Here is a 23698-nt window from a genome sequence, read left to right as displayed (position 1 = left end):
CTGATAGACCAGATGTATTTTCCTCGGTAAAATGTGATCAGAATGTAATTAGAAGAAAATACACTGTGTATTCAAAGCAAATAGGCAATCTTCTTTAAAGCTCCATGGTAATTTAAACCAGGTAGCAATATCAAATTAGAGGAGCAGCGTGGAAAGGTTACGATTGTGTGATTGGGCCTACGCGGTTATGTTTGCAGCCGTGCACCGGTTGAATTCTATAGCCACTGAGCTGGATTGACATTTCCCAGGTCTAAAACAGCTTTGTCTCTGAATATGATTACTAATGTGATAAGATATCTCATATTAGTGAGAGTTCTTAAATATGTCAATAGGAATTGAGTCAATTTTGCATGGAAGGAAGGACAAAAATGAAGACGGCTGTGGGGGGAAAATACACACAGGCTGCTGTTATTTTCCTGCATCTGTGCATTTCACTGGAACAAAGTGATTACTGTGCTTAAAATGTGAAATTATGGACTCAACTTTTTTAGTGTCATGTCATCAGAATGCACAAAAATCTGACACATCTAATTTGTATGTAATCCCAAGTAGTATAAAACGATATGTGCATGTATGGTTAGGCATTTGAATGGATTGTGTGACATAGGTGTGGACAGGAACGTTGCTAAAACATGTTCTAATGCCTAAACAAGGGAGATAAGAGCCAAAAGGACTGTATATGTGACTCATGAATTAGGATGAACATTCATCCTTAATCTCTTCTAACTTTGTGTCACAATATTGCATTTAAGACCGAATACTTTACAGAAAATATCCGGTGAAAAAAGGCATCATTATAATCTGTGTATTATGAAGATTTTAATCCTTATTTTTATGTGAACCAAAAAGATGAGTAAACCATTATTTTTTTTTATATTTTATTGATTTTTTTACAGAGAGGAAGGGAGAGGGATAGAGAGTTAGAAACATTGATGAGAGAGAAACATCGATCAGCTGCCTCTTGCACACCTCCTACTGGGGATGTGCCCGCAACCAAGGTACATGCCCTTGACTGGAATCGAACCTGGGACCCTTCAGTCCGCAGGCTGACGCTCTATCCACTGAGCCAAACTGGTTAGGGCGAGTAAACCATTATTAGTGTTTTTTAAACCTATTTGAAGAATTTAAAGACAGGATGAACAAGTTCCTTCTGAATTGAAGACTTTAGCGACCAACTTTACAAAGCAGAATATTCTCTAGGCAGGGTCAGGCATCACTGAGGACTATTGATGGGTTTCAAGAAACCAGTGACCTATCGCTTCGCTCTGGTATTTGTCAAAACCTCACCCATGTAAAGAATGTCTAGAGAAGATGAAAGTTTGTGGGTGCACATTAAGGATCGAAACAAGATACACGTCAGTTGAAAAACACGCTCAACCTCTACGACACCCCTTCCACCGAGAGGCAGGCTCACACCCCTCCCCTTTCAATCTCTGTCGGTCTGTGGCTGCTTAGAACCACAGAATCCACGTGATCCTTACGCTCGGTGGGGAAAGATGCAGTGTTCCCTCTGTTCTCTTGTGATGCTCACTCTGGAGAAGCCAGCACCGTGTAAGGAAATCCCACTGCCCCCAGCCTGCCATGCTGGGGAGGCTCCATGTGGGGGTTCCGGTGGACAGAACCCCGAGTCTTCTCAGGCTGGGCTTCCTTTTCCTTCTCTGAATCTCTGACTCACAGAGGCCATGGCATGAATGAAGCTGCTATTTCACACCACTTAGTTGGGATAGGGATGGGGAAATCTGTGTTTAACAAATACTATGATACATTAACTACCATTCAATGCCTCCAAGGGGCCACCTGATCTGTTGGCCAGTTTTGAGACTTCTTTGATTGCTTGGACTGGATTCACAGGCCCATTATTGTCCTTATTTTGAGATTGCAGAACACCCCACTTAAAGGCCTATCTCTTTTTCTAGTGCCACTTCTGAAAAAGCAGTAAATAAGACAAGACACTCTCATTACGTACTAAATCCAGGCTGGAGGGTGTGTGTGTGTGTGTGTGTGTGTGTGTGTCGGGTAATAAGGTTTGGCATTTGTTGAATAATTAATGTTTGTTGGATAATAACAAAAAATAATGAGGTAATATTTACAGAACACTTTGTGCTAGACTCTACGCTAGGCACTTTAAATCGATGCTCTTCTTTAGTCCTAACAGCAAATACAGCGTAGAGTAAGATTATGATTCCCGTTTTACAGAAGAAGTGAGAATGAGGCAGGTTTGGGACTGGCCCAAGGGCATGCAGAGTGGAAATGGCGGCGCCTGCTTGCTGACCTGGGCAGTTGGACTTCAGAACTTGACTCTGAATACATTACTGAAGCCATACAGGAGAATGGACAGCCTGTCACTTTCGGCCCCTTCATATGCTGCCTCCACCCAGGGCATTCTTCTCACCCTTCCTTGCACAGCTAATACCTACTTATTCTGAATGGTCCTTTCCCCATGGGTGCCCAGGCATGACAGAGCCCCAAGCTGTGCTCTCCCATCACCCTCCTTCTGAACCTCCTCTTTTGTCACTTTACACCACAGTTGAAATGACTTAATGTCCGTCCTTTCCTCTAGACATGAGGGAAGGGCTCATGTCTGTCTCATTCCCTCTCTATGGCATCCCCAGAACCCAGCACAGGGCAGCACACGGCAGGCTCCAGCACATTGTCCTCGATTGACATCCTTTATGTGGCACAATGCATACTACATACTATGGCGTGGTGTGTCGTGTACTCGAGTGCATGCAGTGTTAGGTACTAAGGAATCAGAAATGAAGAAGCCAAACTCTTTATTTTCAGAGAGCCCAGCGGTTAATGGGAGGAGACTGACAAGGAAACAAACAAGCGTAACATCTCTGAGTGGTGGCTGAGGTGGAGCAATTGTCAGGACGTGCAGCCAATGCAAGGAAATACTTGAGCCGTCCTCGCAGGTGGACGTGGGAGGCAGGGATTAGAAAGACATTCTCATCAGAGGGAACCGCATGACTGGACACAGGGACGGGCAAGAACAAGGCACATCTGTGCAGTGGCAGGTGGAGGGGTGATGCTGAAGGGTAGGTGGGGCTACCACGAGAAATAAAACTGCTGGTGGTGACAGGACAAGTCATGAAAGACTTGACCAGGTTTAATTTCAAGTTTGAATTTTGTCCTGAAGGAAACGAGGAAGTCTTGGATATAACTCAGATCCAATAAAAATTTAGAGTAGGTTCTTACGGAGAAGATTGAGTAGTATGTGAGGATGTTGTGGGAAGTCACATTGATTCGGCAGTACCTCTGACCCTTAGTGGGGGGACAGTAGTGATGCTAAATGTCCTGCAATGTATGGAACAATATCCTACAGAACGCCGGTAGCGCCTCCATGGAGAAACACTGCATCATAACACGAACTCAAAGCTTGAAAGAAAGCACCTAAATATTTACAGGGCCCAGGTGATGAACCATTTTATTTTTATTGGTAAGGGAAGGACATATTTTTCTCTTGACCCCTTTGAAGTGCCAAATGAATAAGGAACAATTTATTTAAAGGCCAATTCCACCAAAAAAATAAAACAGCAGCATTTTAAATTTTGGATTTGAATACAAGGATATGTTGATCTTCTAGCTCTTAATATAGTTTATTACTTATTCACATGGTCATTCATTTAGTCAATAAATATTTATTGAACCCTTTTTATGGGCAAAGCACTGTTCTAGGCGTATGAAATACAGCCTGAACAAGATAGGCAAAGACGGAAATTCCAACCCAGAAATTCCAAGGGGGGAGAAAACCTAAGGGATGATTCAATTGCTTCTTCTGCAGCCAAGAATTATTTATGTGAGATCTCTGAAAATATAACTAGGGCCACATTTCTTCCTAACGAGACAAGCTCATAACCCCAAGGGTGTGTATACTGTCTGTGCCTTGCAAGTGAGGTAGATGTAGATTGTGCCATTAAAGCCAATTGCTAACACATACCCAAGGCTGTTCAGAGACTAGGAGAATTGAGAGTTTATTTAAAATTGGGAGAACAGAAGAGGTGGCATCTGTAGGAAATATTGCCAGTGCCGTTATGTTAGCTATTGTAAATAATCAAATAAAATCAGTGGTTAAAGGATATCCACGTTGACCTGATTGGCTGCAAATAAGGCAAAACCCACAGATTGCCAAGAATCTTTTAAAAACACAATGCGTCTTACTTTCAGCTCATGTAGCCAAAACCTCTTTGCTCTATTATAAATGCAGAATAATTACCCAAGTGATGTGTGCAGCTCTTTCTAAATTTCTTTTCTTTATTCAGTTCAACATGAGAACTAACATATGGTGCCTTTGGTATGGGTGCATGTGGTAAGGTCAGTTATGAGGAAAGCAAAAACTGATTCATAAGTGGGTGTGGTTTCAAGAATCAGCCCTCGCCGGTTTGGCTCAATGGATAGAGCGTTGGCCTGAGGACCAAAGGGCACGTACCTTGGTTGCAGGCTCCTCCCCGGCCCAGGCCCTGGTCAGGGCTTGTGCAGGAGGCAACCAATAGATGTGCTTCTCTCACATCGATGTTTCTCTCTGTCTTTGCCTCTCTCTTCCACTCTCCCTAAAAATCAATGGAAAAATATTTTCGGGTGAGGAGTAACAACAACAACAAAAGAATCAGTCAGTGCATAAGGACATGAGGCCTTTTTCTATGACTAGGGCTAAGAATTGGGGGCACAGGGACACAAAAGTAAGAACCATGGGCATGTGCCCCAAAGGATTTCCAATCCAGCAGGGGAAAGAAAGCTAAGCGATAGGAATCAATTAGGGTGAGAGCATGGGAATATTTGGAAGTGGGACCCTCCACTGTGGAGTTGCTTGGACACGTCCACCACATACTGGAGGAAGGCACGTACAAAGGTAATAGTTCATGTCTCTGAGTTGCATCTTCATTTTAGGGTTGGGGGTTCTTTATAAGAATAAGGGGTTCAGTCCAGTGTCACGCAGGGGATTGTGGAGGCCATCCTTTGGAGAAACAACAACAAAAGCAGGCGAATCTTTGATTAACTGAGCTTTGATGCCATTTGAGAAAGAGAGTCAGAATGATAGGTCTAAAATCCATGCTTCCTGTGTTTTGCTTTTTTAAAGTTTTTTTTTTGTTTGTTTTTTTCTCCAGGGTGATCATCAGTGTGTTGTGAGGAGGAAAAAATTCATTTCAGGAGATTGGAGCTGGTGGACTGTGAGTTAAAGGAATTGCAATGGTAAGTGTTCAGCTGTTTCCTGTGCTGGTTGTAGCGAAGGTCCTCTGTCCCTCTCAAGGCTCTGCCTTATCCCTCTGTACAGTGGCGATCATCTGTGGGAGCGAGAAAAGGAAAAAGCAGACACATCTGACATTGGTGTGGATGTGGGCTGGGGAGAAGAGAGGCTGAAGCGGGAAAGGGAACTCCCTGAAAGCAGACATCGAAGCAAGGGGAGACTTGGGAAATAGTAGAATTCTTTTGAGAGGCCCGAGTGAGTGGAGCGATGCTAATTCATGCTTGAGCATTTTTTTAAAACGGATGCTGTCCCACCATCTTTGCCTCCCTTGCCATAAAATTTTATGGAGACATCCAGGCAGCTGACATTTGGGTTATAAAGGCCCCTGTGTTTTTTTTGTGGCAACCGGAAGGGGTGAATCCTGTAGAGAGTGTGTCATCTCCACAGCCCATCGTGACGGGGAGAAAAAACACTCAGGAAGGTGAGCAGACCTTCCACCACTGGGATCTGCAGTAGAGAAGAAAAGGAGGCCGAGGTCATTGTCTGGGATACCCCGGTAGTTTCCACAGAGAGCAGTAGCCCTCATGGGCCAGTTCCCCCCAAGGAGGGTGTCAATGGCCAATGCATACATTATCATTCCAGCTTCTTGAATGAGATCTGGCTCCGGCAACCCGGGAGTTCCTACAAACGCAGAATCTCAGACCCCACTCCAGATCTCAATAAATCGTAGATAGCATTACGATGGTTCCGTCCTAAGTCTGTGTGTTCTAACCAGCTGATAAGCATTTTTAGCTTCAGCCTAATTTTTCTTTCCATCGACACAGGCCCGTGTTTGAAAATGTACATGGATGAGCAGTTATTGCTGTTATGACAATGACTATTATTATTACCTTAATTTTATGGTGTATATTTTCTTCAAGAGCTGAAAAGACTTACCAAATATTGTATCAGTAATCCTTGCAATATCACTCTGAAAAAGGCGGGTGGCAAATATAAACATCTATCAATATTATGCTAAATTATACTTAAGTATATGGTGTGAAATCCGAGCGATCTCATGAAAGCTACATCCTTTTGCTTCTGGTGAAGCAGTTTATGTTTATTTCTCATATTAAATCTCTGAGGGATAGAGAGAAACATCATGGTGAACTATTATGTCTTTTCCGTCTCTCATTTAGATTATGTTTTTTTTGTATTTGTATGAAAAAAAGTTTAGGTATATTTAAAAAAATTCTAGGCCTGAAAGAGATTTTATAAACACAATCTCAGCAATGCCGTATAGGAGGGGAACCAAGAAACTCAGAATTACCAAATGGAATTGAGATCAGCCCTTGCTGGGTGCCTCAGTTGTTTGGAGCCTCGTCCTGTACCCCAAAAGGTTGTGGGTTTGATCTGTAGGCGCATGTCCGGGGGGGGGGCAACCAATCAATGTTTCTCTTTCACATTGATGTTTTTCTCTGTCTCTCACTCTCTCTTCCTTCCTCTCTCTCTAAAATCAATAAACATATCCTTGAGTGAGGATTAAAAAAATGGAATTGAAACCCAAGGCTGTAATTTAACCCAGTTAGCTTCTATCTGGAGGCACTTCTAGACTGAGTCCAACCCATCTTTCCATCTTGCCAGTTACTATGTCGCAGTAGTTTTTTCATCACGTTCATTCATTCTATTACTTATCTCAAAAAACAAGTAATTTGAAAAAAATCTTAAATAAGTGTTTCCTACAGGGAAATTTTATATTACTATCACAAATGGAAGACCAGTGAGTACTACTTGGAATAAAGTAAAGTAACACTAAGAATAAAAAAAGCAGGAAAGCAAACAATGTTATTAAGTTCTAGTTTGAGGACTAAGCCTGAGGCTGGCTCTCTCTTTGTTAAAAAGAGGGATTTTGCAAGTACTGGAGTGGTGTGAAAGATATATTAGCATCAAACGGAGAGAGACTGTCTTCTTGAGGCAACAGGAGAATAAACAGTTCTAAGGAATTCTTTTTCTGGCTTTATAATTCAATGTTATTTAATGCCTACATGCATACTACTCAAAATCATTTCCCTTAACTCCCATAATTTTGAGTATTAATTCTCAGATGTCACCATAGAGGTCTACCCAGAAGTTTCTCCAACTCCTCCTCCTTCCTCCCACTAAATACTTCCTGCTCTGGGCCTTTGTAGAGCTTCTCCCATCTTATATGACGTCTTTTCTCTGACCATCTGAATCTTCTCAGCCTTCAAGATTGATCTTAAAATCTCCTTGGAGAGGTCCCTTGATTCCCTGGGCTTGTGGGAGTCTCACTGTCTTTTTCATCCTTTTATGGTGCTCAGTTGCATTGATCATCCTCTAACTTCACTGTTGAGAATCTTCTGGTGGGAGAATGTGCCTTCACTATTAGATCGGTGGAAAGCTTTATGAGGCCAGCGCGGCATCTAATCTCAGTCCCAGGATGATGTATCTTGCAAGTAGCAGGTGCTTACTCAGTAACATGCTTTCTTGAGACAAGATTTCTCTGACTGCTCCATTTACCATTTGTGTATCCATTTGCTAACGGGCTGTATCTACAGCAGACTTATAGCTCTGTGGGTTCCCATTTGACCTCGCTGCTCTGTTCAGTGTCATTAAAGCAGAAATAGAAATGTTTGGCAGCCTGCGAGAACACGAAGTTTCAATTTATTTCTGCTGTGACCTGGAAGCTATGATTTGTGCTACACGTGGCATTCTCAGGGACCTTAGAGAAGCCCTGTCTAACTCAGAGACGGCAAATGAAACCAAATGGAAACGTTGGGTTTGGATTCCATCTAGTAGTCCGATTAGAATTCACAGAAGCATCCCTGGGAAGAGGCGAGGGAAACTACCTTAGCCCGACGCGGCTTTCGCTCCTCAGGCCATCTGATAACACTTCTTTCCTTAGTGTATGAGTTTCTCAGGCTCTCTCTGCCATGATATCATTGCTTTCCAGTCTAACCCTTCTGAGTGGGTTCTGTTTGCCAGGTTAATTAACTGCAATTGTCTCCTGTCCTAAAAGGTCATTGTTTCTATGATGCCATGGTCCCCAACAGATCCCCAAATTTGCAAACAAGTTGTTACCTCTGAAATCTTGATATTTCAGTGGGGGGTCAAAGTGACAGGACAGAGATCATGATAGAAATATTGTCAAACTTTCTCTGAGATCTTTCCATTGCGTGTGCTTACACGTCATGTGACTTTTAAGATACTTTGTATGGCCGGAAGGACTTCAGAAATACACTCTTTGTGCAAGGCCTTGCCTTTCTCTGTGAAATTTTTCAAAAGCAGCTAGTGTGCATTTTAAACAACACCAAAGAGGATTATTAAAGAGTGGGGCTCACAGAGGAAGCAGAGATGTCAAATCTAACGAAGCGAATCGGTAGTTCCTTCTCCTTGTGTTTGATTAGAGGTGTTGAGAGCGCATTTTCATGGCCTTTATGAGATTGAGATAGCCTGTAGGGACATTAAAGGGTTAATCCTTTTCATTTCCTTCAATATTCCAAACCACGATGAAAACATGTTTGCACCTAAAAGGGAAGATTGTCGGTGAAAAAAAAACCCGAAGATACATGATTTATCACTCCCCTCACAAATAAAATTTATTCATTGCATCCACCAGCCATCACACAGATGGTCAGAAAATTGGCTTTGTGTAGGGATGTGGATTCAGGCATGAATATTAATACGAGACAGATGTAAACGCATATTAATATGCATTTGCTTTGCATGGACTGACATTACAATATTTTCATTGAAGAAACTGCATTGGAAAAGAAAGTATAGGTCACCTTTTACAAAGCATAAAATTTGATGGTAGACGATATTTGTTGGCTCTAGAAAACAGCTGCTGATAGGAAATGGAAAACTTAATGTTGAGTCTGTGGTCGGATGTTGACGACATAGCAACAGAGGCAAGACTGCGCTCCTCTGGGTTACAATGAAACTATCTTTTCCAACGTTCATCATACAGGGTCCCGGCTGCTACCTGAGCAGTCTGGGAGGCAAAGTCCTATTTGGATATGATACATGGACACATATAAATGATGAGGAGTCTGAGAGAAGTTAAACTATCTAGAAGGATCCATTCACATCCTCAGGCACAAATGTTCACTGTGTGGTTGCCATAATGGCAGTGATTCATAAAAATGTAAGATTTATGCAGGCATGGCACTCTGGGATTTTTTCTCTCCTTCCTTTTTGTGTGTGTGCGGGACAGCGTTTATGCTCAAATCAGCACCAGCATCTGTGCTGTTAGGATCTGCTTATGGAAGCATTGTGCTCCCTCCCCAAGTGGAAGGAGAGAACGTGACATTGTAAAAGTGATTCACATGCTTGCTGCTTTGTACTCACAGACCGTTCATAGGGCGTTTTGCCGCTAAAATATTGCTTACTGGCGAGAACAGCAGCTTTCTTCTGTTTGCGAATCCCTTTAAAACTGCTGCGTGGGCTCTTCAGACAAACATGATGACACCCCAGCTCAGACACGTGCAAGTTGATAATGATAAATAATCTGTTATCGATTATTCACTTCAGCGATTTCACTGATCATTACAAAACTTGCATAAAGCTTCTAAATTCCCTTCTCCAACCCTTTTCCCCACCCTCAGACTTCCCCAGATACCTGTTGAAAATATTCATTGAGCTCAAGCAACGTGTCCAAAAATGAAGCTGACATCTTCCCCCCGACACTAGCATGGAATAGTGGGGTGAGCATCAACTGTGGTCAGGGACTTTTGGGTTCAAATCCGGACTCTGCCCCTCACTGGCCATGTGCCCGAGGCACATAATTTAACTCTTCTGAGCCTCAGTTTCTTATAGGCAAATAAAGGAATCGTTTTTACCAGTCTCCACAGTTACATTTACCTGGTTGTGTGATGTATTAAATGCGAAAGCTTATGGGAAATTGCCTACCATATCTGGCATGTAGTAATATCACAGGTCTAGTTTTAGTTTCTATTTCTTTTGCTGGTACAGTCATTTTCTTTTTTTTCTAATCGCTCTGTCTCGTTACTCAGGTATGTTCATTTCTGTCTCCTATTCACCTTCCTTGTCACCATTCCGCCTTGGCCTTGATTATTCTTTTCCTGGCCTTTTCTCATACTCTGGGTTCATGCCTGGTTTTCCCATCTCCTCATTAAACCATGGGGCAGGTTGCTTTTCCTAAAGCGTGAAACCCAAACCAGGAGTTGGCAGGCGCAGTGTCTCTTTTGCTGAGACTCGGACCTGCCCCCCCCAGGCCAGTCGCTGTCTGCGTGTGGCACACCTTCAGGACGGATTTTCCCCACATCAGCTCTCGCCTTCCTGCCTTGGCCTTGCCAACGTTCCATCTGGAAGAGCACCCCTTCATATCATCCTGGGAAGAAGGCGTGGGTGGCCTTTCTCCATGGCTAGTGGGAGTGGGGTTCTTGGGGTACCGCTGGGATAAAAACTTCCTCCTTCCCACGGGAGGAGGAGATGTGGTAGAAAGCTTGATTTGGGTGGAATGATATCCCTTGGTTTCCAAAGTCCCATTTCTTATAATCCAGCCCTGGAAGATGTGCCGCTGGGGATTCAATAGAGCTAGAAGCAACAAAGTCAGCGTCCAAAGTGTCCCTTCTCTATCGCAGCCGGGTCTAGTTTAACATTAAACCAGTTGCAGTCCATTAGTCCCTTGTGTGCAGGAGCCAAGCTCAGCAAGCAGGAGCACCAAGTGTGAGAACTCTTTTGTTTAGGAGATTAATTATCAAATCTTCCTGTGTTTGCAGTGGCCACGCCTCCTCTGGCCAATGACCTGCTCCCAGGTGTGACTGACAAGCAAGTACCTTCCCTATTTTACCCAGACTTTACTGGGTGTGCGCCTAAACTGCAGCTCCCCGGCAAAGCTCACAAATGAATGCCTGTACTACTTGGCCTTCCTTCCCTTTGCTCCATTCCTCTTGTTAATAACCAGGTTAAAGGACAACGGTATCAATATCACCACCTGGTAGGTTCCTACCTGTTTGAAGAACTCCTCTCCCAGGAATTTTTCCCCCTCTGAACACTCATAGCATTTGGTTTTAGTTCCCTGAATGTTTGCTGCAAAGTTTATTTGACAAACATGTGTATAGCACTCTAATTGATTCAGTCTTCATTACAGCTCTGTCATGCATCCATCCATTCTGCAGGTAAGGAAATGGAGGCACAGAGAGTAAGCTAACTCCCTTGGTCACAGAGCTATTCAGTGGCAGCTGTGGGATTCCAACCCAGGAGGTCTGGCTACAGGATATGTGTTATTAGTCACGTGCGTTCTATGCCTTGATGCTTCTAAACTTCAGAATTTTTTAATATTTCTCCTGTCTTTTTATCAGTCCTATTATTGTTAATGTACGATTGCACTTTTCTAATGAGCCTTCATTTCGTAAAAGAACTCCCCCAAAACCAAGATGTCATTTGTCTGGATTATAGAATGATTTTGCTTTTTCTGCTCTATTTGAGTTATTTGAGTCAAAAGATAGAAACCGTTGTTTGTCTAGGGTTCTTGATTAGCATAGCTATTTAATACCCAATGGCCCTCCCCCTCCTCTCTCTGTATGCATATACCAGATATTTCTTCATGTATTTGCTTATTATATTTCTTTTAGGGACTGATATAAAATATTTTCACTTTGATCCCATAATTCTTCTATATCCTTTATACATGTTGTTCATATACTGAAGATTTTCAATAAGATGAGATGATTTGCATTAAGCAGGCCAAAACCATCCCCATGCCTGTAGGCACGTGGTAGTTTCTAGGTAGAAAGCAAGCCTGTTTTTCATACTGCCTAATTTCCAGTGCCTAGCATATTGCCTGGAATATGGCTAGTAAACAAATGCTAAAAGAACCATTCTATTTCCTCATGTTGTTCTAAGTACTCGTAGTAATAAGTTATTTATATGTTAATTTATTCCTTCATGTTTGCTATGCTCATCCTTAGTGCAGTTCCTAAAGTTGCAATCCAGAGTTCCACATCTAGTCACTTCCAAAGAAACAAAGAAATGAAATCTTTATTTCTCACTTGAGGATGGTTGGGATTCATAGCAATTAGAGCCCAGAGTGATTACATAATGTATTTAAATAGGTCCTTAAACCTACTTTTCTCCACTCGTGCAGGCATGCGTTTTTAAAAGCAGGGCACCTAGTCAGGGAGTCACACACCCTTGAAGAGATCCATGGATGGCCTTTGGGTTCACGAGATTGCTAAAATTGCATACATAATAGTATATAAATTTTTTGGGGGGGAGAGTATTCACAGATTAAAAAAATAAGTTATTTTGCCCTGGCTGGTGTGGCTCAGTTGGTTGGGCATCATCACCTGCACCAAAAAGTTGCTGGTTGGATTCCAGGTCGGGGCACATACTTGGGTTATGGGCTTGATCCCTGGTAGGGGGCATGCTGATTGATTTCTCTCTCACATTGATGTTTGTTGTTTTTTTTTTTTCTCTCTCTCTCTTCCCCTCTCCCTTCTTCTCTTTCTAAAAATCAATAAAGTGGTTGAGAGTAGACCCAGGAACCAAGAAGTCACTGGTTCGTGGTTTGATTCCCGGTCAGGGCACATGCCCAGGTTGCAGGCTTGATCCCCAGTAGGGGGCATGCAGGAGGCAACCAATCAATGATTCTCTCTCATCACTGATGTTTCTAACTCTCTATCCCTTCCCCCTCCTCTCCCTCCAAAACTCAATAAAAACATATTTCAAAAAATAAAAATAATAAAAATCAATAAACTAAATAATAAAAGTAATGTGTTCATGCTGTAAAGAAATCAAACTATAAAGAATAGCAAGCAGAAAATTCAACCATCATGGAAGTATTTTAAGTAAAAAGTTAAATTCTTCATTTTCCCACTTTTAACTTTTTATATTCTCAATCTTTTACCTCATAAGAGAATCATCCTATAATTCTATTTGGCAATAGACTTTAATATTATAATGTCATATTTAAATGTTAATACATACAGCTCTAAATTTTTTTGCTAGCAATGTTATCCACAAATTATCTCTATTTAATTATTTTAAAATATATTTTAAAAATTTATCTTTATTGTTGCGAGTATTATAGATGTCCACCAATTTCCCCCATTATCTAATTCTACCAGGCTCCCAACCCAACCCAGGCCTTCATCGCTCTAAAGCTTTGTTTTGAAATAATGATAGGTTCACAGGAAATGTAAAAATGTATAGAGAGGTCCTGTGTTTTCCCTTGTGAATGAAAAGGAGCCACATGCTAACCTGACAAGCTCAATTGAGGCCTGCGTGGGGGTCTTGCAAACACAGAGACCTAAAGTAACCACAAAGGATGGTCTGAAATGAAACTTTTTAACTAAAAGTAGTTTATGGCAGTTAGTCATATCCTAGGCTAGAATCTTCTTTGACAAAAGTCAATCTTTACCTTAACTAATGCTAAACCTAACCCTAACCCTAGCCCTAACCCTTACCCTAGCCTTAGCCCTAAATCTAACCCTAACCCTAACCCTAGCCCTAATTCTAACCCTATCCTTGTGCCCTAATCCTAATCCCAACCCAAATCCTAGCTCTAGCCCTAACCCTAACCCTAACCATTACCCTAACCCTAAACCTAACCCTAACCTTATGCGCTAATCTTAACCATAATCCTAAACCTAGCCCTAAGGGTAGCCCTAGTCCTAACACTAACCCTAAACTTGTGCCCTAACTCTAGCCCTAACCTTGAACCTAATCCTAACACAAGCCCCGGACCTAACCCTACCCTAGCCCTAACCCTAACCCTAACCCTAACCCTAACCCTAACCTTTGCCCTAACCCTAGCCCTAATCATGTGTAGCCCTTAATTTACTGTTATATTTAATCATGATCTTCATATTTTGCCTTTTAATCTCTGTACTAGCTTTAGTGTTGGTTAATCCACTGCCTTTGTCAGTGAGACTTTTTTCCTTTGGGATATTTTCTTATTTTTATTTTTTTTATTTTTCTTCTTTTAAAGAAATCACTTTAACATTTCTTGTACTGGTTTGGTGATGATGAATTCCTCAGCTTTTTCTTGTCTGGGATCATCTACAACCTTTTCAACATCCATTACCTGCAAAAGATATTCCTAAATATATGCCTGTTGTGTGTCATGTGGTTTAATTCAATTCCTAAATATATGCCTGTTGTGTGTCATGTGGTTTAATTCTTTAACCCGGCATTCTTTATGTTAGATATATGCTGGGAATAGTTTCTGACATAGTTCTGTCTCTTACAACTGGATTAAATATCTCTGCACCCCAAAATAGAGTCACTCTTTCAGTAACAGGAATAGTTGTTTCTTAATACAACGTCTATTTCTTGTTGGATAAACGTGGACAAATTCACATTCTTTTCCTTGATTGCACACGCACCTCTCTTCTTTATACTTATTCTCACATACAGTTGATTGGGTTATAACTTTCCTTACATTTGAGCCCTTGGCTGCTGGACTTGATGTATTCCTGAGTCCATGCAGCAACACATTTATACACCGACACGTAGGGCCACTGAATATGGTAATCCCATGTATGCTGACTCTTACCACTTTTGGTTTGAATGGGCGGTTGTTTCCTGACCCTGTTTCCACATTCAGAGGGTGTGTATTCTTGAGTACAGCCCCCAAATGAGCAGTGACGTCTTCTATGCTACTGAAAGGGAACTTGTGCTTTCATCTACTTTCATTTTCCTTAGTTGACACAAGACAAGGGAGTTGGAGTTTGCACATTTAATGTTATCTGTCTACAAGGTAATAGCAGGCTTTCTTGTTCTAAACTGCTGTTGAAAGACACGACCACTACTAAACTATTACCTACGTATATTTCTATCACCCACTATTCATTATAATGCCTTCGTGTTATGTCAGTGTTATCAGAGGCAACCGGTATTTATTAGGTACCCCCTGGATGTGTGATACTGTGCTAGGTGCTGCCAACGGCACTTACGTGGAATGACACATTACAAGGGAGAAGGGTGACGATTTTTTCTCTGCAGTTTACCACTCTTCCTTTCACTGTGAATTGGGACATCAGGTTGGTCAAATTACTCATTATGTCCCAAGGATCCTCTTAGGATTTTCTAAATATATGCCTGTTGTGTGTCATGTGGTTTAGATCGGCTCCCTGCAATGTGGCCTTTGGGTGAATTTGCAAATATAATAAGAAAAAAATAGTCTCTCCCATTGTATTTACACTTTAACACACAGTAAAAAGCAAGACATACTAGTCCCATGCACCAGTGATTTGGAAAAGAGCAAGGTTTTCTGAAAAAGGAGAAAGTGTGTGTATGTGTGTGTGTGTGTGTGTATCTCAAGTGTCATAAGAACTTCCTTTTTTAAAAAAAATATTTTTATTGATTTCAGAGAGGAAGGGAGAGGGAGAGAGAGATAGAAACATCAACGATGAGAGAGAATCATTGATCGGCTGCCTCCTGCACGCCCCCCACTGAGATGGAGCCCACAACCTGGACACGCACCCCAACCTGCAATTGAGCCGTGGCCTCCTGGTTCACAGACTGATGCTCAACCACTGAGCCATGCCAACTGGGTAAGCGACAGAAGGAATGTAACATTAAAAATTGTTAACCTGGTTATGGAGAAACAAAAATAATTAAAAAACAAACACCTCGGTGCCATGCAGGTGATTCTGCAGGAAGTAGCCACCACCTCGTGGCTGGGGAAACGAAAGGACGAAGTTGCAATGATCAAAACTTAGAAGATTGGAGGCAAGGCCCTGCGCAGGGTGGATGCGGGTCTCTGAAGTGGGGTGCTGGCTGGCTGGGCTGGGGTCCCTGAAGCGAAGACCATGAGGCTGGTTCTACAAGTGTTAGAGAAGCTGCACACCTGAATCCCTGTTGCTCCTGGAATGGAAACTGCTGCTGCAGGATGGGATGAGCTGTGGCTGCCAGGCCTCAGAAGTGTTGCTGGGATGATGCAGACAAAAGCAAAAAAATAAAACCGGAACCATCAAGCCCCTTCCTTCTTCCTCCTGCAGCCTTGCAATCTCTCTCTGATGCCCCCTAGTGGCAGGGCCTAAGAGGGAGCCTCCGGCTGATAACGCAGAACTTTTTTAAAAAAAAAGTATTTTTATTGATTTCAGAGAGGAAGGGAGAGGGGGAGAGAGATAGAAACATCAACGATGAGAGAGAATCATTGATCGGCTGCCTCCTGCACGCCCCCCACTGAGATGGAGCCCACAACCTGGACACGCACCCCAACCTGCAATTGAGCCGTGGCCTCCTGGTTCACAGATTGATGCTCAACCACTGAGCCATGCCAACTGGGTAAGTGACAGAAGGAATGTAACATTAAAAATTGTCAACCTGGTTATGGAGAAACAAAAATAATTAAAAAACAAACACCTCGGTGCCATGCAGGTGATTATGCAGGAAGTAGCTACCACCCCGTGGCTGGGGAAACGAAAGGACGAAGTTGCAGTGATCAAACTTAGAAGATTGGAGGCAAGGCCCTGCGGAGGGTGGATGCGGGTCTCTGAAGTGGGCGTGCTGGCTGGCTGGGCTGGTGTCCCTGAAGGGAAGACCATGAGGCTGGTTCGACAAGTGTTAGAGAAACTGCACACTTGAATCCCTGTTGCTCCTGGAATGGAAACTGCTGCTGCAGGATGGGATGAGCTGTGGCTGCCAGGCCTCAGAAGTGTTGCTGGGATGATGCAGACAAAAGCAAAAAAATAAAACCGGAACGATCAAGCCCCTTCCTTCTTCCTCCTGCAGCCTTGCAATCTCTCTCTGATGCCCCCTAGTGGCAGGGCCTAAGAGGGAGCCTCCGGCTGATAACGCAGAAATGTAGTCTTCAGAGTCCCAGCCCCCGCATCGCATTGCGTGGAGAGGTGGTTTGAAATTGAGAAACAATTGCTTAATGACTAGCACAGGGGTGATAGTACCTACCCCATAAATTGGTTATCATCTTAACCATTATTATTTTTATTGAAACTTATGTAAAGAATCTAGTATGATGATTGGCCCCTAGTAAGGGTTAAAACCCATCAGTTCTTTTCAATTTTTGCTAGTTTACAAAATCTTCTCCCAGCCTGTTTACTGAAGGTGGCCCCTTATACTTTGATACTCCGATTCTTTGATTTTGACCCCAGTCCCACCCCAGTAGCATTCACATGTACAGATGAGTAGTGTTGGCTCTGGAACCCAGTGGTTATTAGCTGTGAGCTTTGGGCAAGTTAATTAGGTTCTCTAAGCCTCGGTTGATGTTACAGAAGGTGATGCCTGGATAGCCCAGCAAATCAGTGTTTAAAAAAGTAGCCGCCATCATTGCTGTCATCAACATCATCATCATCATCATCATCACTGCCATTTGAGTCTAGAGAAATAACAGCAAAAGAATCTCAACTTAAGATACAACATTTGAGAAGCCAGCTTCTTCTAAAATCACGAAGGATTAACTGGCTTCTGTGAAACTTAATCATTATTGTGAAAAGTAAACAGTTCACTTTCCACCCTCACTTTTGGTTCTTCAAAGGATTCCCATTTTTATAATATTATATTTGACATTCTGAAAAAGGCCAGTGTTGTCCCTTCTGTTTTGCATTAGGGAGCAGTGAGGCCCGGAGTCTCTTTGAGACTTTCCCTGAGTCATGCGTGTGTTTGTAAAAGGCCTGGGAAGGATTCAGAAATCCATCACAGCACTATCGGCGACTGGGATTCTGAAGGATTCCTGGCTCCCACTTGCTCAGGGATGTAGAGACTGTCACTAGCAATTCAGAACGAGTGTTCTGTATAGTAATGCGGTACATCACGGCCGGGGCCTGAGGCAAGCTGAGAACATCCCGGATCTTATGCATTATGCATGAGAGGGTGTAAGAAATAAAGGATCAATCATCTCCCTCAGCTAACATTGATCATTTGCTACACATTATTTGGCCTGGCTCTGTGCAGATTTATTTTCTCCAATGGGAACAAGAAGTAGATTGCCTGTTTTCTTAATGAGCAATGACGTCAGTCTAGCCAAATCTATCTAATGCATTGAATCAAGCTCTCTCTCTCTCTCTCTCTCTCTCTCTCCCTCCCTCCCTCCCTCTCTCCCCACCCTGCTCTCCTCTCTGTCATAGTAAAAAGAGGGACAGCTCCTGAAGAGTGTGCCAGCTTCTGTGAGGGTGGTGACAGAGTGAGAAAACTGGGTCTAATTCAGGGTGATGAAAAGTCTCTTTCTCTTTTCTTACTTTTTTTCTTTTTAATTTAAAGCAGTGTTTCCACTCTCCATTTCCCCAGCTGGCATATTCTGAGGGGCTGATCTGCAGAAAAGGCCACGTGAAAAGTCACCCAATGAGAAAAGAGGAAGAGGGCACGGAGAATGCATGAACCTGTTGTGATGTTGGGACTCCGAGTGGCGGGAGTGGCACAGTCACTGGGGGAAAGAGCAGACACCAATCCGAGAACTTATACAAGTACCACTTGGTCAGCACCAATGCCTCTTAATAGCGTGGGGATCAACATGTGGCACTCAGTGAGAAAATGGAGTTGAAGTTTGTCTTCTGTTGAAACAGTGTTCTCCCCCTGTGGAGGCCAGTAGGCAATAGAAGGATGTTGCAGGTAATGTGTGATCCAGGAGTTAAGCGGAGAGTGCATGTCTTGCTGGGATACGCTCCCTCCTTCAATCAGACACGTGTCCACTGCGAGAGGCAGGGGACTTGGGGCACGGATTAGCTGAGGTAGGGTAGCTTGGGCATTGGTGGAGCCTTCTGCCGATGGCAGGTCATGGCTGGCATGCGGTCCTGGCAGAATGGAACCTGTGCAGGCTCAGTTTGCAGAGGCACCATGCCTAAAGGAGAGCAGAGATTGCGGGCCCCTGTTCAAGCTGGACATAGGCCAAGAGGGATCCCAATAGAGGAGGGAAGTGTGGCCACACCTGGAAGTGGCTTAGGCCCTGAAAGGAAGAGTGGCTAGAACAAGGCAGGACACCCATCATAGGCAAAGGCCAGCTGGTGGGATACAAGGCTTGCCATATCATCAAGTTCCTATTTACACTGCGGACCACCCACTCCCAGAGTCTCCAAGGTGCAGGGGGAAAAACGTTTTTGAAATTGTTGGAAGCTAATTAATCATGAGACATGCTAGCACATGAAATCAGTGATGTAAATTGTGAAGCGTAAGCCTTGGTTCTGTTTTCTCCTGAAGAAATGTAAATACAGGAGAACTGTCACCAAGCTCAAAATGAAGAACAAAGGAGGACGGGGGAGGGGCCACTTTCACCTTGGCATTGAAGACGCCCGTCTCTCTGCACCTGTTCCACCTGCCGCCTGGCTGGGATCCACTCCTTTACTGTTTGCTGTTTCTGCACGGCCCCGAGGAGCCATTCCTGAGAAGTAGCACTTAGCTTTGCAGGTGATGCTCATCTTTGTGAATGTTTTGATTCAACCACAGCCAGGTGAATTCTTCCTCTCTTTCCTCCCCACTGCAAAACCCTTTCCTTCCCACCCTGTTAACGCTGATTTCCAGTGGCCAAAAGCCAACACAGAGGTAAAGAGGTGGGAGGGGAAAGTTAATTTTTGGCAGTAAAAACAACTAACCAAAACCCGACTTTTGCAGATCTTAGTAAAAGCGTTTTTGATTTTGGTTTCTTTCCCTGTCTTTCTCATGAGAGGGTGGCATGGGAGAGTTGCAGCTTTCTCTTGTTAGCTTTGAAAAGAACAGTTTAAATATAATTAACTTACATATTATCATCTTCAAAGTATAGAAAGAAAGAAATCCTGGTTGGCTCCAAAGGATTGGGTGCAAAGTTGTCTGCAGCCAGGTTAGATTACTATAATTTTCTCAAGTGGCATTTTTGCCAACACTTAAGGTGGATCTTATGGAGGAGGCAGGATTCAGTTGAGAAGAAGAGGTCTTACACCCATAAATCAACTACATTTATTCTCAGATTAAGAGTAAAAATCAACTTTTAATTCCCTTTAATTGAGTTGCTGTTGCATAAGGAGGAGTTTCTTTTTTCACGTGCTGACACTTCAAACTCTTGAATTACAAGGCTCAATCTCCTGCCTTTTGGCTTTTCTTGGCAAACCAAATGCTGTCATTAGTTGTGCTTATGTTCTCTAGCAAATGGTCCCTTTGAACATTCCTTTTCATGCTCACGTCTCATCCACTCACCTCCAAAAGCGTCAGGCCAAAAATTGTGTGTCTAGGAAACTACTGTATTATTCTGTAGTGTGTGATATGTACATGTAATTGGTATTAATTGTATGGTCATACATTTTCGGTTCCAAAGAGTAATTCTATTTCTAGACTGACTTGAATTTCTGCCTCTCAGTCTTCAGCTTGTTTTCAAATTAAACCTGTCCAACGCACTAAGTGCTTAGTCAAGATCTATAAAATGGACATCGTGGAGTTTATAGTTGAATTAGTTCAGTGTTCAACGACATCAATACTGTTTTCCCTTGTAAAGTTTCTGTCTCTCCCTTTTTCCTGATCTAACATCTAAATTGCACTGAGGGGTGGGGGGAATTCCTCTCATGATGTTGAAGGCAGAAAGAAGTCACCCCCATTTTCTCTGCTGCTGATGTTCCTGTAGTCTGTTATCCTGCTTTGGCTGACATCTGGAGAAATCACACCAGGTAGCTACCTTCTCCTCCTCCTCCTCCCAGGAGGGGTTCCTCCGCATGGAGGCTCTTAGAATTGCTCATTGGCTTGTCTTCACTTGGGGCCCATGAGGTATTTGCAGATCTCCACGCTTTGCAGCTGATGCCGGTTGGGGCGGGTAACCTCTCATGTCTGTGTGCACAATGCCATCTCACCCTTGTTTCCTTCAAGTCCAAAGCGGCTGCACAGGTTTTACAAGGACTGTCACTCTCCAACTGAACCTGGGAAATGTATTAGCAATCTTCTCTGTAGACGTTTCACACATCACAGGAGAATGCCTTGGTAACCCTCAAGTCCTTAGTTTGGCCAGAGGTAGACAAGAGTCAAAAATGCCCCACTGCTCATTCTTTTCCTCTTTCAATTTTAGTTGGATTCTGTTCTCTCTCTTCTTCTCACATGCTCAAACCCTTTCGAATGGGAGTGAGGAGTAGGCAGTGGTGTTGAAGGCGAGGAGGTAGGGTGGAGAGCAGCTCCCCTCTGTTGAAAATATGTAGCAGTATCCTTTTCCTTACAGTAGGTCTTTGATCTCAAACTTAAGATTTGAGCATTTTTTTTTTTTGCTGCTCCTTATCTATAATATATTAACTATATATTTTCAGATTTAGAATGAAAAAAATCAATTTTTCATTCCCTCCCTTGGGTTGATGTTGGGTTGATGATAGGGGCAACTGTTTCCTCATGGTATTTTGTAACTCATGTCTCCTGGTCTGAATGCAGTGTTGCAGGGTGTATGCGTAATGCATGCTGCTTGATTTCTCAAATTATTACTTTGCCACAAATACTTTCCTGTTATATGTGTGTGCACTTGTGTGTATTCTGGCAACTAACGTAACTGAAGTATTCACATAAAGAACAAAATTCTCAAGTAAACATATTTTTGTAATATTAATGATGCCAAACATGCAGATATTTAGGAATAGTAACTATGATGTCAACTCAAGAATCTATGTAAAAAAGGATCAACATAATGTTCCTAGAAGAAAATATTCATGGCTATCTCCAAACAGAAATATATAATGATTAAGTGTATATAATTTTTAAATTATATTTCTTTTTTTAGAGAATCTGGAAGCAAGGTGGCAATCTTTCTCTAATGCGAGGCCAAGTTATGCTGGAGCTGGGGTGTGTGCACAGGGATTCTGGGGTGGAGGTCTGCTGGTCAGGACCAGGTATAAATGGGCGGATTTTATCCTTACTATATTGAGTTTATGTAACTTGTGGATTCTCCATGGCAAATACAAATTCCAAGATGTATTTTGATACTGTGCAGCATAGATTGGGTCTCTTTTTAAAAAATATATATTTTATTAATTTTTACAGAGAGAAAGGGAGAGGGATAGAGAGTTAGAAACATGGATGAGAGAGAAACATCCATCAGCTGCCTTCTGCATACCCCCTACTGGGGATTGAGCCCACAACCAAGGTACATGCCCTTGACCAGCATTGAACCCAGGACCCTTCAGTCTGCAGGTCGAAGCTCCATCCCCTGAGCCAGACTGGCTAGGGCGAGCTCAGCTCCCTGTGTTTTTGGCTCTGAGTTTCTGAAAGACTTGAGAAGGAATGTTTCTCCAGGAGCCAAGTGAGAAGAGCATGATAACACTGCTCCGTGGAGCCAGGGCCGTGCTGGTGGGCACAGCCGGAAAGGCTCTGGTGGGAGCAGGAAGGCTGTGGCCTGTTCTTCCTGCTGATCTCACTGGGGGCCCGGCGGCCGCAGTGACAGAGCAGAGGCGACCTGCTGTGTGGTTAGAGCGTGGGCTCGCGGCCTTGCTGCACTGAGGCAGTTAGTAGGGTGACCTTGGGCAAATTGCTTAATGTATCTTTTTTATTTTCAGCTGTAAAATGGGGTGATATGTTACTCTAAAAGGGATTTTTGGCGTATCACATAAAGAAGGGCCTTCTGTTTATAGTGGGAAGTATTAGCTATCTCTTTACGTACTTTTATTTCTGGGATCATTTGAAGTGGGTGTCCCACCAGAATAAAATTCCAGGAGGGCCAAGGCCATGTGGCTCTGTCTTGCTCACGTGTGCCTAGAGCTCAGTAGACACTCAGATGCTTGGCGATGAAGGAGTCCCCATAGTTAGTACTGTAGGCAGCTGGGGCGTGGGCACTGCCCAGCATAGACCTGTACTGTTACCGTCCTGGAGCTCCCAGCCTAGGCAGGTTTCTTTGTTAACAAGGTGCAGTTTGGGTTTTATATTCCCAGCATTTCCTCCCAGAGGGCTTCCTTCTACTTCCGCTTGGCTGATGGGAAGGTAATGATGAAGCGAGAGGAAAGGCCGGCACCTACTCGAGCGCTGGTCTCTGAGCCGCTCCGTGCCGTTCAGGACCCCAAGTTAAGGCAGGGCTGGTTCTTCTGTTCCCATCTTCCCAGAGTTACTTTCCCTGTAGCCAACCAGAAGCCTCCAGCTTCTTCTCCAGGAAAACCCCAAAGGCTGGTGACACCCCTGCTGCGGGAGGGGGACCTGCAGGCCGGGAGGATGTGGCCGCGTGGGCCGCCTGGTCAAGGACAGGAAGTTCACGTCCTTGGAGGAGATCTATCTCTTCTCCCTGCCCATCAAGGAATCTGAGATCATTGACGTTTTCTTGGGGGCGTCCCTCAGGGACGAGGTTTTAAAGGTTATGCCAGTGCAAAAGCAAACCCACTGGCAGAGCCCCCGGTTCAAGGCTGTGTCGCTGTTGGGGACGACAACAGACATGTTGTTCTGGATGCTAAGTGCCCAAAGGAAGTAGCCCCTGCAATCCGTGGGACCATCGTCCTGGTCAAGCTCTCTGCTGCCCCTGTGCGGCAAGGGTTCTGGGGGAACAAGTCAGCAGGCCCCACACCGTGGCTGCTGGGCTCTGTGCTGGTGTGCCTCATCCCTGCCCCCAGGGCACTGGCATCGTCTCAGCCCGTGTCCAAGCATCTGCTGCTGATGGCTGGTCTCACCAGCAGCTAC

General features: G+C 43.6%; 1 long non-coding RNA gene across 1 annotated transcript in view; it reads left to right on the top strand.

The window, feature by feature from the left end:
• The window catches only part of LOC106728330, a 159987-nt gene that overhangs the window by 32225 nt on the left and 104064 nt on the right, over window positions 1-23698 (top strand). Inside the window, exons 2-3 of the long non-coding RNA XR_001364633.1 lie at window positions 5106-5190; window positions 19304-19510. This is a non-coding gene — a long non-coding RNA (uncharacterized LOC106728330). The remainder of the gene's footprint in view (window positions 1-5105; window positions 5191-19303; window positions 19511-23698) is intronic.

The sequence above is a fragment of the Myotis brandtii genome, unplaced genomic scaffold (assembly GCF_000412655.1).
Source record: "Myotis brandtii unplaced genomic scaffold, ASM41265v1 scaffold59, whole genome shotgun sequence".
NCBI classification, from domain to species: Eukaryota; Metazoa; Chordata; class Mammalia; order Chiroptera; family Vespertilionidae; genus Myotis; species Myotis brandtii.
Note: the sequence above shows the minus strand (reverse complement) of the source record. Positions and strands in the feature narration are given on the sequence as shown.